At 37.3% G+C, this 12,449-nt stretch overlaps 1 protein-coding gene across 3 annotated transcripts in view; it reads left to right on the top strand.

Moving 5' to 3' along the window:
- Socs6 (suppressor of cytokine signaling 6) overlaps positions 1-12,449 on the top strand; it is a 25,594-nt gene continuing 13,145 nt past the window's right edge. Inside the window, exons 1-2 of one of the 3 annotated variants that reach the window (XM_023707433.1) lie at positions 1-54; positions 4,157-4,286. The gene's annotated coding sequence lies outside the window, so the exon portion shown is untranslated. Of the gene's footprint in view, positions 55-4,156; positions 4,287-4,651; positions 4,700-5,210; positions 5,302-12,449 lie in introns of those variants that run through there. The other 2 variants (XM_023707434.1, XM_004647158.2) reach the window with 2 other exon arrangements.

Raw genomic sequence — 12,449 nt, 5'->3', positions numbered from 1 at the left:
TGAACCGGGCGGCCGGGCCTCCTTTGCGGTCCGCTCAGGAGTTGGCAACTTCAGGTGCAGCGCGGGGCTCGGGCCGTGGCGGAGGGGCGGGCGTTTTCCACCGGCAGGGCTGGGGTCCTGGCACAGAACTTGCTCCGTGTGTGCGCCAACTTAACGTGTAGTCGGAATCACAGGTTTGGGGTTCCCGTCCCCAGCAGAGGAATTAGGGACCAGTGGGAATTGAGGTCTGGTGGAAGGCAAGTTTCTGGTGGTGAAATGTGTCGTCTTGACTTCCGTTCAGAAAGTGTCTCTTGAAGGTGTAAGGCACCATCCTGCTGTGCACGAGGACAACCCTTCTAGTTACAGCAATAACGTGAATTGGGACGCGAAACGCTTCCTAAACACGTTTTTCATCTGCTAACGTTCCTTGGAATGCAGACTTTATTCCTTGGAATAGAGACACGTTTGTGGCCAAACAAAAGTAAACTTTTGTCTGCTTCAAGGTGCAATCTGTGACACAGACTCCATGGCAGGCAGCAGTTGACCCTCACTTTTTAATTCACCGAACACCCACAGCGTATAATCCACATAACTTCCTTGAATGAATGAACTTTAAGAGGAATATTTAGTGGTGTAAAGAGTCAGTGTTATTTAAAAATATGAATGTCATTGTTTACCAAGTTTCACAGTCAAAACACAGAGAACAGTTTCCTGGTTTACGTTTCACTTTTTCGCAGTCTTACATGATGTGGGTGGGAAAGGTTCAAGATCTGTCCTTGCTGCCCCCCAGCCCACCCGCCCCTGAATTCTTGTTTTGGAGCATACTGGTTCTGGGGACAGTGGATTTGATAGGATTCTAAGAAAAATTAGTTTTCTGGAGTTTTCAAGAGCTTTCCATTTCGAGGCCTTTCCATTTGGAGGCCTAGATCTCAGCCAGGTTGTTCACCTGAACCTTTACCTTTTTTTTTTCTACTCCACACAGCATTTCTTTTGAATTTTTTTTTCTTTTGCCTTTATTATTTTTTAAATAGCTTCTGGGAAAAAATAAATAAATAAATAAATAAATAGCTTCTGAATTGGATGCAGGTACCTAGCCTTGCCTTTTCTCTTCTTACAGTGTAAGACTGGTAGACTGTGAACACCTTAGGATGTCGCTCGACTGCTCGCTTGTTAGGCCACATGGAGGGAGTGGCAGGGAAGGGTTTGGGTGCCAGCGGTAGCACGGGGTGTTGTTTGGAAAAGGTTTGCTGTCCTGACTGGATTTCTAGTCACTTGGAATTTGCTTTCCAATATTTTTCTTTAGTCTTTGTGTAGAATTTAAAAGATGGTCTTTTTAATAGCGCTCTGTTTAGAGAATGGACATTTTAATATTGTCTTGTGTAACTTCACCTCTTAGCTAAAAACCCTATTAGTTTTCTCTAATGTGGTCATTTTCAGGGAACATTGTGTTACTGATAGTACCATTTGTATTGCTCACATAAGTGATTGTATGATTTATTTAGAAATCATGATACAGTCTGAAAAAGGGGGCATGTTATATGTCTGTTTCTGAATTGGTTGGAATGACTGTTAATTCCCTCAAAAAATATGCTATCATAAGAAACAGGATGTATGCACATGCATCCATATGTTGGAAGTACGAGGCCAAATACCGCATGTTATTTATAATCTACTTAAACTGGTGGATGTGGATTCATCCTGTCTCAGTGCTCTGCTAAGGGTGGGGTAAATAGATGACCTGCCAGGGAGCTAAGAAGACATTTTTTTCTATTCCTTGTATAGGAAGCGAAGGTTGTGTATTTCAAGTCTCTTCTTCCCTCACCTCTTTCAGTTCTAGAAATACCATTTTGTCTGTGGTGCCTGGGTATTTTTGTAAGTTCTCCTTTGACAAGGAAGAAATTTCAAATATCAGTATGTCATAAAAGAGACTCATGACTAAAGTAATTATGTAGGTATTAAAAGAGAAACATCAGTGGTATATATTTATATTGCTTTGATAGTGAAATTGTCTTAATGTTTTTCTCTATAACTTACTATGTGGCTTATTGTATTGGTTGAGTTACTACATAGTGAAGGCTTTGGGACCTAGCAGAGTGTACTTAAACTAACTTTAGGGTGTTCATTGATGATCCACAAGATTTTCTGTACTTAGAGTAGGGTGTTTTTTTTTTTTTTTTTTACCAGGGATCAAACTCAGGACCTTGTGCTTGCCAGGCAGATGCTTAAACCACTGAGCTATCTCCCCAGCCCAGTAGTTGGTTTTAGGTTGCTATCAGTCTTGCTAATTTTTTTAATATTATTGTAGATCTTAGTTCCAGTATTGTACACAGGAGAAATTTGAGAAGTGTTAGAGTTTCCTTTTACTAGCTATGTAGCATTGGGTAAGTTTTAGATCCCCACTGCATCTTATTCTTCTTAAGGGTAAAGGAGGGGACAATAATCCATCACAGAGCTCTGGATTTTAAGTAAAATTCCAATTTTTTTCATAACCACATTTCTGTCTAGTTTTGCACCTTTTCTTGAACAGGCTCTTCTTCCTCAATTGGACATGGTAGTTACACACACACACACACACACACACACACACACTTGTGGTCCTTTAATGGCTCCTGGTGATTGGTTCATTCTTAGACCTTAATGCCAGTGTCACCACCTAAGAGAAGCCTTCCTTCACTACCTTTTGAATCCTTTAATAATCCCAAGTGATCATTGTATGTTTCCTTCATAACATTTATTAACGATTTTGTTTACTTATGTCTGATCTGTCTACTTTCACACAAGTTTTTGAGGACAGGATGCCTGCTGTAGCCACACTTTCCCCTTTGTGACCACAGCACATACCGTGGAGCTTGGCCACTGAATAGGAGATCTGGTATACAAACTGTACATTTAGTTTTCATGTTATTTTCCATACATTAAAGGTAAAGAAATAACTTTAATTCTTATAAAGCTGTTGATGTTTTGTGTTATTTATCCCTATCTGGATTTAGCTGAATAAATCGTAGCATTGGTGAAAACCTAAGGCTTTTATTTTTTTATTTTTTAATGTATTTGGTTGTTGCAGTATCTCACTGTGTAGCTTGGAGATCCTCCTTCTTTCAGCCTCCATGGCGCTGGAATCAGAGGCATATGCCTCTATACCTGGACTCTTGCAGGTTCCACCCTAGGGGAGGGGCTGGTGCAGCACATGGTGTGGGGATCAAACCCCAGTCCCTGCACTTGCCTGAACTTGCCTAAGTAGGCACTTTAGTCTGCTGAGCTTTCTCACCAGCCCCTACGGCCTTTATTTTAGCAACTTGGTCCAAACAGCCTCACAGGGTGAGAACTGTCTTTATGGACCCAACTGGCCCACAGTGTAGATGCACAGATCTGAGCCACTTCAGGAAATGTAGTTATTTATACTGTGTGAAAAGAATATCCAAAGCACGTTTCCTTATGTAGCTTTATAAAATAAAACCTCCGTTACCTGGCATCTCCTGGCATTCTCAGTTTTCTGACTGAGGAATCCAACAAGAAGGAAAAACTGTTTTGGAATTAAACAAACCAGAGAGCCAGAGGATTTTGATTACAACAGATGAGAATGGGGATTTAGATTTGAATTTCAACAGTTCAATTTTATAGAGATTTTAAAAATAAGACATTGTTTTATTTGGTTCATACATAAAATATCAGCTGGTGTGAACATTAAGTGAGATCTTGCATGTAAATATTGGTTTGGTGCATTGATTATAATAAGTGCTCATAGTGATAATTAAGGTATGATTAATCAGCATCCCCAATGCAAGCCTTGAGTTTTCTTGTTAAGGAAGCCCAGGGTGGTGAAAAGGTTGCAACCAAAGTGGCAAGAAAAGTAGAAATAACGGAGGAAGGAGAATGGGCATCTATAGAGTATAAGCAGTGGTGCAGGCCACCAGGACAGGGAGAACTGCATGTGGGCTCCGAGCAAGTTGTAGTGGGAGCTTACCAGGGAGGTCATTGCAGTCTGCTTGAGTTTGGTGGCTTTGTCATTCAGAACCCTCTGCTCATGTGATTTGTGACTTGATACTACTTTATTAATTTTCATAGTCAGCACCCTAAAATATTTTCTTACAATTATTGAAATTATTTCTTAGAAATTATTGAAATACCCACCACCCCCAGAGACTGTGGAGTGACAATTTTCCCATTTTTCCAGCAGCAGACTCTTGAGTTGGCTAGAAGAAGAGAAGGAAAAGATAGGATACCTCTGAAGGCCTGCGAGCCAAACAGTGACATGAGCATCAGAAACCCTCATGGTATCACTATGACATCTGGGAATTTTTCAGCAGGTAAATTTGGTATTTGGAGAAATACCTATCTATATGGAGCAGTTTATGACAGCATGAGATTATATTTAATATACACTGGTGCTTAAAAGCAGGCAGAAAAGTAAGTGGTTCCTATTAAATAAGACTTTTATTGGGCCAGGGAAATAGCTCAGTAGAATAAGTGCCTGCCTGGCAAGCACAGGGTCTTGAGTTCAATTCGTGGTACCAAAAAAAAAAAAAAAAGACTTTTATCAAAAACTTTTAATAAATGACTTGTTAATCTTTAGATATTCAGACAAGGAATTAATTCACTTAAGTGTTTTTGAGAGCCAGTTCTTTGATGCTGCTTGCCGTTGTATTTGTAGTGATTTTTGTGGTTGATTTTACTCACCTACACCGCGAACATGCTGGATGATTGAAGCAGCAGGATTAAGGTGTTTGATTTAAGGTGAATTCTTATTAGTATATTTACAACTTTGTATATTATTACCTGGTGTAAATTTTGTTTTGATGATTACAAAATTTTGTTTTGATGATTACAAAATTAAGGTGTTAACCAAAGCTTAATTTTTAAAATTGAAATATTAACTCATCTGACAGTATTGATTTTTGTTTAAAGAATAAATAACATATTTAGGGAATATTATTATTACCAATTATCACAGACTGTTAAAATGGATAAATAATTACCTAGAATTTTATTAGGACTTTAGTGGTTTTATACATTTGCAAAATTGGTACAACTTAGAGCTAGAAGAAACTTGATTATGTGGCCCATCTTTGTCCCTCCACAGACCATGAGATTGAGCCCAGAGTAGTTATATAACTGCCCCAAGTCACATCACATATCAGCGGATTTTGGAATGGGACCCAGTATGTGCAGTCCTTCCTGCTGTTGGTGCCAGCTGTTTTAATCCTGGGAGCTGGTCACTTGGATTGTGCTTCATGGAGAACTTGGCAGAGGAGCTGGCTCTTGGAGGGGACAGGGGAGAGGCAGAAGGGAGTGTCCAACACAGGAGAGCCTGTGCCATAAGTGGTAATTTCTTATTGTCTTGTTTTAAGTTTCTAGGTTTACTTTTTAAAATTTTTTTTAAAGAGAGTACAAATTAGAATTAAAACAAAAAATTACAAATGATACAGAATTTCACTTAACAAAGTAATATGAATTTCATAGTATTTGTGTAATACATAGTGTTGTCTTCCAAGTAGTTATTCATATTACCAGATATATGCTTGTAAAAGCGGGAGAAGAAAGATTAAAAGAAAGAAACATATAAGAAATTAAGAAGAGAAGTAGTACAAACAATTGAAAAAAGGAGATGAAACAAGTTAAAACATTACTTGGTGTACTTTAAAAATTAAAAAATATGTACATATGTATATATAAAATTTATTTTTTTCCTACTTGCTGCCTGAGAAAAGAGAAAATTTGAAAAATATTTTGGTGGTTTATGTGTCAGAAAATATCTTGTGCCAGGTGTCTGATTTCAAGTCTGACTATATATGCAAATTTAGATTAATATTTTAGTCAGTGGTTATGCAGCAGTGGTAGATTAACCTTGATATCTCTGTGTAAATAAAAAGACCTATTTCTTTCATAAAGTGTGCAGTGGGCTGGGCTCCTCATGGCTTTTTTTGTGTGGATAATGCCACTTTCCTGTGCAGTTCCCCATCCTATTGCCCCTTTGCCGATGAAAGAGTCCTGGTATGTTACTGCCAACACCCCTTTGGCTAGAACTAGTCTGTAACAATGCCAGGAACTAGGGACCATCACAAGGAGAGTCACTAAGCTGTAAGTGGGTGTCATAATTGAAGATTCATTTGTTTTTGAATTTTGTTCAGCTTTCAGTGTTGATGTTGAGCCAGGTGCTACCTGCTTCCCCTAGGTATTGTCTTTATTTTGTTTTTTTCTAGTTTTTTTGGGACCTTTGGATTATTTCCTAAATGGTAACATTTCAACATGATAGGGCTGGGAATTTTGCTCTGTGGTGTAACACCTACCTGGCAAGCATCAGGTGAATTCAATTTCTGGTACCATCCCCCGACCTCCCCTCTACTTAGGATATTTTGAGCGTCTGATGATCCTTTCAGTCAGTAAACTTGTTCCTCTGTTCTAGGGAAATTTTTAAAATTTTTTTGTGCAGTTTCTTTTCCTTCATCTGAAGCTTTTATGTTGACCATAGGAATTCAATTGACCTTTTTTATTTTTTTAAGTTTTTCAACTTGTCATGTCAGTCTTCCTGATGGGTTGAAGTTTTTCAACTTCTTCATTGAAGTTTTAATTCTGACCATGTACTTTTGTTTTTTTCCTGTTCTATTTTCTCCTCTGCTTTTAAAAAATAATCTGACTCATTTCAGATTTTTGATGCCCTTCCCTAGGCTTGCTTTTATTGTCTTCACTTTTAGAAGGCTTGGATTTATTCTATTTCAGTATAGTTTTGTATTGCTGTGAATTGAATTCCACCTACTACTTGACTATACTGTGCCCTTAGCCCATGCTTAGAATTTAGTGACTGCCAGTTATTACTGGCTGTAATGGCTTTGTCAAGGTTTCATTGTCCCCAGGCTTTTGAGAAGGTAGTGGAAAGTATGTTTAGTAAGGAGCTCTTTCAAAGCTAGCTAGGTCAGCCTACTGGCCTGCCTCCCTTCCTCCCTTCCTTCCCTTCAATTTCCCCCTGCCTCTTCCCTTTTCCTCCTTCTACTTCCTCCTTTCCTTTTCCCCATTCCCCCAGATCCATCTGTTTTTCTGCAAACATTTTTATTCTTTATGGCTGAATAATACTGCATTGTGTATATATAAGATACCTTAAAAATCTGTTTATTTTTTAATGTGCATCTAGGTTGATTCCATATCTTGGCTGCTGTTAATTGTGCTATATAATACATGTGGGTATGCAGGTATTCTTATATTACGCTGAGTTTAATTGCTTTGTTGTATTACAAAGGAGAAGAGCTTGATCAGTTGGTACCTCTAATTTTAGTTTGTGAGGAACCTTTATACTGATTTCTCTAATGGCTTACTAATTTACATTTACACTTCCATCAGTAGCTTAGGAGTGTGGCGGATGGCTCACCCTTCGTAATCCTCCTTGCCAGCATTTATTGTTTTTTGTGTTCCTAATGATAGGTATTCCGAATAGGGTGAAATGGATTATCCATATAGTTTTCATTTCCCTAATTGTTAAAGATGTTTAACACTTTTTCATTTTATTTATTTTATTTCATTTTTTTTTGGCGGAACCGGGGATTGAACTCAGGGATTGAACTCAGGCCCTTGTGCTTGCCAGGGAAGAGCTTATTCCACTGAGCCATCTCCCTGGCCCCAATACTTTTTCATATATTGGGCATTTATACTTCTTTTGAGAAATGTCTGTTCAGTTGATTTGCCTATTTATTGATTGGGCTATTTGATTTTTTTTTTTGTCCTTTCTATAGTCTAGGTATTAAACCTCTGTTAGAGGAGTAAGCGGTACAGATTTTCTACAATTCTTTAGGCTGTCTCTTCACCCTGTTATAAATATGTATTATTAAACTTCATTGCTTCCTTGTTGTACAGACACTATATTTGATGTAGCCCTGTATGGTGGGTCTTGCTGTTATTTCCTGTGCTATTGGCATCCTATTCAAGGAAATCTTTTCATGTGCTAGTGATTTCAGTTGTTTGTTTGTTTATTTCCTTATTTTAGTGTCAAAGTCTCAGTTCTTCTATTTAGACCTTTGATCTACTTTGAACTGATTTTTGCATATGGTGAGAGGGATCCAGTTTCAATCTTCTGTAAGTGGATATTCAGTTGTCCCAGCACTATTTTTTAAGTAGGCTTTTTTTTCAATGTGTTTTTGATTCCTTTATCATAAATCAGATTGCTGTGATTATATTTCTCTGTCCTCTATTCTGTTCTGTTCTGTTGGTCTATGTGTGCCTATTTTTCCATAACTGTTTTGTTTTGTTTTTGCTTTTTTATTTTTATTTTTTTGTACCAGTAGTGAAACTCACAACCTCGTGCTTATCAGGCAGGCACTGTGTAGTGGAGTTGTATCACTCTTGCATAAACACCATGCTGATTTTTTTTTTTAACTAGGTTTTCATAAGCAATTTATTTAAACTTTATGCCTCTATTTCTTTATCTCTAATACTTTCACTGAGATTTTAACACAGATATTTATGTACTTTGCCAACAAAAATTCTTAACATGATTAGGGCTTAGAAACATATATTTTCTTTTCTTTCTTTCTTTCTTTTTTTTTTTTTTCTTCACCATGCTGATTTTGTTATTAGGGATTTGTAGTATGATTTGGAGTTAGGTATTTTAATGCCTCCACTCTTGCTGTTTTTGTCATTGTTTTGACTCTTTTGGATCTCTTTTTGTCCATATGAATTTTATGATCATTTTTTGAGTTCTTTAATGAGTCAGTGGTGTTTGATGGGGATTGCATTGATTCTGTAGATCAACTTTAATAATGTGGCCATTTAAGCAGTATTAATTCTGGCAGTCCATGAACATGGGAGGCCTTTCCATCTTCTGGTGGTGTTTTCAGTTTTTCCTTCAGTGCTAACAGAAATTTTCATTGTAGAGGTCTTTTGACTCCTGGGTTTGTTGATCTGTTGATCCTCAGTGTATTATTTTATTTGAGCCTATTGTGAGTGGAAAGAGTTTCTGCAAACTCCAACTTTTTCATTGCTGCTGTTGTAGAGGTTAGGGCAGGAAGTCCCCTACCTGTAATTTCTGTGAAGCAGTCCTGTCTAGAGGTTGGCCCCACTGTAAAGCCTTTCATTTGTATAAACTCAGGCATCATTAGAAGGGGCTTATTAGTAAAGAAAGATACATCACTTACGAAATCCTAAAGATTTAGGATATATATATCAGAAATTGAGGATAAAGACCAAATATTTCTTTGTATACTGTATTACCTTAGTTTAAGTGCTTAGGGGTGTGTGTGTGTGTGTGTGTGTATGGATGTGTGTGTATGGATGTGTATATAGATGGTATGTTCATATATAGGTGTGCTACTTTTTAAGTATAATATGTTAAAATTTGAAAAATTTAAGGAGAGCACAATATTCTTCATTAATCAATTATTTTTTTACTTTTTATTCTTTCCTTTATGACAGGGTCTTATTCTGTAATTCAGGCTGGCCTTGATCTCGTTGTGTAGCACAGATTGATATCAGAACTCACGGCAGTCCTTTTGCCTCAGCCTCCTGAGTTAGAGATGCTCAGTGCCAGGCCTTTCCCCCCTATATAATCAGTTCCTACGAGTCACCTCCACTAACTTTTTTTTACTGATGACACTATGAACTTTTGTTTTATTGTCCATTGAGCAGAGGCTCTGATATGTTCATGTAAAAATTTTTCTCTGAGTTACACATGTATATTTCTGTACATTTGAAAAAATTACCTTCATTGATTCATACTCATTTAGAACTGGCTATGCTTTAAAGTAACCCTATTTTTTATTTATTTTAAAGAGAATAGAAAAATAGTAGGTAAGACATTAGAAACAATACAGCATTTTCAAGAAAATGATGATGTGTCAGTGGCTGTTATTTCACACACTGTTGTCTTCAGTGTAGTTGCTCAGATTACCAGATAATCTTACTTTATCTGGGAAGCTCAGTTAGGAGATTCAGTGATTCCATGCAAACTTAGGCTAATGTCAGTAACATACAAAGTACAAGTGCCTACTTGAAAATTTATTAGAACTTTTGCTGTGGTTATACATTTTTAATTTATTCAACTTGAAATAATATTCAAACTTAAAGTTTGTTTTTCTTAAATGTGTTATATTTAATTTTTTTAGTCACTGTTGTAGCCACACAAATACTTTATATTTCTTTTTAAAGCAGAGCTTATTGTGGTAAAATCTATGGGCCCTGATAGAAATCAAAGCAATTTTGTATTTATTGTGCTTTCATTATTTTATTTGCAGTAACGTGGGGAGAACTGTAAATGGTCTGATATTTTAGCCTTCATCCAGTCTACAAGGTTAGCATGCTCCAGTTTCGTGGGTACTGGCAGAAGACATGAGATTCCAGAGTCAGAGATAAGGGGCTTTATTTGTTCAGGAATTAACAGTGGCCAATGTCAGCATCTGTTCCAGTTCTTTGGGCACCAGTGACATTTGGATAGAAGACTGTAAGAAGCAAAAGGAGACAGCAAGGGAACCAATTAGTGGGCTATTACAGGAATGTAGGTGAGAGAGAACTGTAGTTGGGATATAGGATAATAGAAATGATTGGGTGGTGCATGTATTTTGAAGGTAGCTTAATTTGGGATCTTGTGACATCAGAAAAAGAAAGGAGAAAAGATGATTCTCAATACTGTGATCTAAGCAGTTGTTATACATAGATGAGCATGATCTTATAAGTAGAGCAAGTTTAGAGGATGAGTAGGAAATACTGAGAATTGTGTTGCAAATTCTACCACTGAACCACCATTGTGTAAAAATTTAGTGTTGAACATGTTAAGTTTCAGTATCTACAATACTCTGGATGGTGACTAAAGGAAGTTGAATATTTTTCCTGTAATGAAGAGTAAGGAATTTGGGGTCAGAAGGCACACAGATGCTACTTGGCATCAGGAAAAAGTGAACCCCTGAGGGGTTTGCATGCAGGTAGAGAAGAGTTGACCAAAATCTTGAGTTCTTGGGTGCTTCCTCCTTAAGAGGCCAGGGACACAAGTAAAGGAGTCTGAGCAGGCATGAGCGGGAGGGTAAGCTGTTCTTGTAGCAAAGATGAAACGCTTTATTAAGGAAGAAGTAGTCAGAAGTATCAAATGGAGCATCTCAGAAAAAGACAGAATGGAGGCTGGAGCTAAAGGTGGAGAGGGCTCTGGTGTGGCTGAAAGAGAATGGGAGTGGGAAGGAATTGTAGCCTCTGAATCTACAGAATTCCCCTTGGGTGTTTTGTGCCAAGGGAATTAGAGATAGGACCAAAAAGTACTGTGTTTTGGAATCATCCAATAGAGCAGAGAAGTTGTTAGGAGATGAAGTGCAAGGCAAGTGTGGGGTGGAAGTGGGTGTGGACAGATGCGGCTAAGTGTATAAATGTGGTAAGTCCAAAGTTTTCTTAGGACAGTCCTTTATTTTCTCAGTGCAGTGGGAAGCTGGGCCATCAGCTGAGATTGAAGATGTGGGTGGAAGCATTTACAAATGTGAGAAAAGGTGAACAGTTGTGTGAAATGACCAGCGAAAATGGAGAGAGAGAATGGGCCAAGGAAACAGGAGTTTGGTTTCCAGGCAATTAGGATTCACCTGAACTTTGTAAGTACTAACTGAGCTGTTAGTACTTTGAAGTACTAACTCTTTTTCTCCAGCCATTTTCAGTTGTGTGGCCTGGGAAGAGTCAGGTTTAACCAGGGCTGTGGCTTTACCAAAAGTGGAGGGAGAGAACTGAGGTTGAGTATGTGTAAGGGGATTACTATTACTAACATGATTACTTGTGAGTTAGGAGGGAAGCCACTGAAAGTTGCTATGTTTTTTATTCTTGTTATGTAACTTTTGAATATTTAAGACCAGTCCCTCCCATATGTAATACATAAATTTTTATGTTGAATATGCATGTGTATATCAGATTAGCAAAAACATTATTTTGCATGGGGTGAAAAGAAGGAGCCTGTCTAGGTTCTGCTGAAACAAAAATGATAAGTCTCATGTATTGATTTTTCATTTGTTGTTCATCATATAATTAAAAGCTAAGGCTTATATTTTTCTTTTACCTGATGGATTTGCCCTTCCTGACCCTTCAGTTTTAGAAAGCAATATTCATAATAAACAAGTTCACAAATTTTACTCATAAAAACTATATGTTTACTATAGAATATTTTGAAAACAAAGTATCAAAAATAACATCTGTACCCTTAGCCAAGCTGTTGTATTTCTTTCTGGTTCAGTTTTCCTCCCTATTCTTTCTACATAATTGAATGACACTCATGCATAACTTAGTTTCCTTTGTTTTTGCACTTAACAAATGAACAGTATCAACTTTTCTTGTATGGTATTTATAACTGCATAAATATTAATTTTAGTGGTTCACTAAAGTTTCAGTGTGATGTGCCAGGATTTTGTTTACTATTTTGATACTATCAGAAATACTTGAATTAGAAATTCTAATTCTTTTTGCATAGTTTTTTAATACAGGAAACATTTTTCTTTGGTTTCATTTTATTTTATTTTTTTAATGTATTA

The sequence above is a fragment of the Octodon degus genome, unplaced genomic scaffold, assembly GCF_000260255.1.
Source record: "Octodon degus isolate 3935 unplaced genomic scaffold, OctDeg1.0 scaffold00289, whole genome shotgun sequence".
Lineage (NCBI taxonomy): Eukaryota > Metazoa > Chordata > Mammalia > Rodentia > Octodontidae > Octodon > Octodon degus.
This window is presented reverse-complemented; position numbering and strand designations above follow the sequence as displayed.